The sequence below is a fragment of the Cupressus sempervirens genome, chromosome 8, assembly GCF_028749045.1.
Source record: "Cupressus sempervirens isolate cs-2001-9-10 chromosome 8, ASM2874904v1, whole genome shotgun sequence".
Classification (NCBI taxonomy): Eukaryota; Viridiplantae; Streptophyta; class Pinopsida; order Cupressales; family Cupressaceae; genus Cupressus; species Cupressus sempervirens.
The window spans coordinates 574,510,627-574,513,507 of NC_143125.1; the positions used below are offsets into that span (position 1 = coordinate 574,510,627).

The window sequence follows — 2,881 nt, forward strand, 5'->3', positions numbered from 1 at the left end:
CGTGGTCAAGATTCTTGAAGTGATTCAAAATAGGGAAGTGGTAATAATAGATTACCTGAAAGCAGTCCTCTAGGGTGATATATCGTATAATTGCATAGTAGATGGTGTCTTAAGGCTTGGGAAGGGCTTCTTGTGAAAATCCTCAATGCATTCATGTCAGTTTCTCCTTAGCTTGAATTTTTTTGTCACACTAGCTTCCTCATTAACTTTAGCCTGCCTCCACCAGTTCTTTCCTTCCGTAGTAAATTCTCCTTCCATAGTGTTTGGATTGTTATTTCTTGTTTTTAAAACTTATTTACTATGTATGATAATTATTTACTCCATTCTTTTTTCTTAGAAGATGTCATCAATTATTCCCTTTTTTATTCAACTATATATTGATGAGAAACTTCATCAATTTGTGGAAGTACATGATCTATTTATTTAGCTTTTCCATTTAGCTTTTTGTTTTGCCTTTTATTTAACCAGTAGTAAGAGTAGAATGTGGTGTAATTTATTTGATTTATTCAATTTATATTTTATGATTGATTGCTGATTTGACATGTATAACCACTTTGAAGTTCCACTTTTATAATTGAATTTCATAGAATATGAGAAAACTATGGAAATTACAATATTTGAAGATAAGTTGCATGGTTTGAAAGACTAGGTAAGAGAAGAATTGTTTCCATTACTCTAAATATTAATTTTGTGTCATTTGTGATGTACCAATTCTAACATAAGAAAGAAAAACAAGAAAAAAATTAAATGAACACAATCAAAATTTAAATACTCCAACTTTTAATTTTGTTTAAATATGAAAAAATATTTCTATTGCTTAAATTATTTAAATCGATATTAATAAATAAAAATTAAAAAGAGATTGAAAATAATAGAAAATATTTAATTTGAGAAGGCCCGCCTGAACTGAACAATTAAGTTGCCATACAGCCTTAGTTTACTTTATATATTAAACCTTTATATCTAATAATTTATAAATATTTATTGACATGTTCATATTTGGTTTCCTTGATACAGGTGAACCTGAAATTCTTTTATTCTATAGATTCGCTATCGAATTTCATCAAATAGCGAATCGGGCTATACTTAAATCCTTAAATATGAAAATAAATGCAGAGCTTCTTTATACACCGGCGAATATATCCAAATACTTAGCCCTCTCCGTATTTTCCTTTGGCTTCTGAGAGTATTGCTTGAAGTGCGAGAATATGAAAGGCTTGAAACGCCTTGGATTCTCCTCGTCCACAAGCTCCTCAGGCGCCAAGATTTCCACGTTCTCTTGAAACCCAGAAAATATTCCAATTGAAATGCGGTCTTTACAGCCTTTGTAAACAACACGGTGCTCTGCGCTGCGGTATATCCCGTTACTCCACGCCTGCAAACGTTCAACCCTAATTTTATTCAGACCCAATTACTAAAAGAGAATATTAATTTTAGTGAGATAGAGAAAGTTGTTACCCTAAGCGAGTCCCCAACATTAACAACAAATGACTGAGGGAGAGATTTGACGTTGAACCACTCGCCATCCTCAGATCGAATCTGAAGCCCTCCAACATCATCCTGGTAAAGAACTGTGAGCAAGTTCAAATCTGTATGAGGGATAAGCGCTTCCTGCCCCATCGATATATCAGTCGATGGGTAGCCGTTTATACGCAACACTGCACCGCGGTTTTCAAAGTGAGTGTGGTAGAAAGTAGTGGCATCCAATCCCAGGCTTGCAATGATCATTTTTGTGATTACCCTTTCAAGATTAGATACTGACAAAGAGTATTTTGCCATCGTTTCGCTGCAAAAAGTTCTAAGCATAAGATAGAGAAAAATGAATTAGATTTTAATCGAAAAACAGTTAAGTAACATACCAGAAAATTGGGTTTCCTTGTGGAGATATCTGTGCATATATTTGGGCAATGGAAGTCGGATTTGTTGGGTCTGGAAGGTGAAAGGCCTCAAAATTTGGACGGCGGAAATAAGCGTCGGACGTATTACCTGTTGTCGAGAGTCTCTCTTTGAGCTCGGTTGGCAGGGACAATATATCTCGGCAAACACTCTCAGCCATTTTCACAAGGTCTGCTGGAATTCCATGGTTGACGAGTAGGAAAAATCCCCACTCTTTGCAGGCCTTTCTCAGTTTGGTGAGGACTGGATGATCTCGAAGATGGGTCAGATCTTGACCGTCCAAGTCGTGTGGAAAGCTGGAAATGTCGATCACGGGGAGATCGACTTCAGACACGGTGGGTTCAAGAGAAGAAGGCATTGTGTCTCTTTCTGCAATGGCACACGATAAGATGAGAAATGTTGTACGACTTATATCGAAGTTTCACCATTAAATAACGTCTTGCAAAGGCGGAATATTTAGACCTCGCTTGGAGGTATCGTTAGTCTTTTTGGCAAAACTCCATTGTTGAATATCAAGACGTATTTTTCCAGAGGGGAAAACGAGATTATCTCTATGCAATTGATTTAAAAATACCAATCTGTCTGTTTGGCAAATTCCATTGTTGAAATATCTAGAAGCATTTTTCCAGACGAGAAGAACGAGATTATCTCTATGCAATTGATTTAAAAAATACAAACCTGTCTTTTTGGCAAACTCCATTGTTGAAATATCTAGAAGCATTTTTCCAGACGGGGAGAACGAGATTATCTCTATGCAATTGATTTAAAAATCCAAAACTGCATATATCTGGATAGGATTATGTTTCGCGTCTTGTCGCTGACCACGCAATAGACAGATTCGTTATTAAATTAATTAAGAATATATTTATATACTTTTCAACATTGAGGCTAATAATAAATATGAAAAATGGACCTGGTGACGAAAGCAATGACGAATGGTAAACCAAGGATTAAAATAGATCCTCGGGATGGCGTCACGAAGTAG

The 2,881-nt window shown here is 35.8% G+C and overlaps 1 pseudogene; it reads right to left on the bottom strand.

Moving 5' to 3' along the window:
- Positions 1–1,123: 1,123 nt before the first annotated feature.
- LOC149543700 (C4-beta,C20-epoxidase pseudogene) lies at positions 1,124–2,275 on the bottom strand (annotated as a pseudogene).
- Between the last annotated feature and the right edge of the window lie 606 nt (positions 2,276–2,881).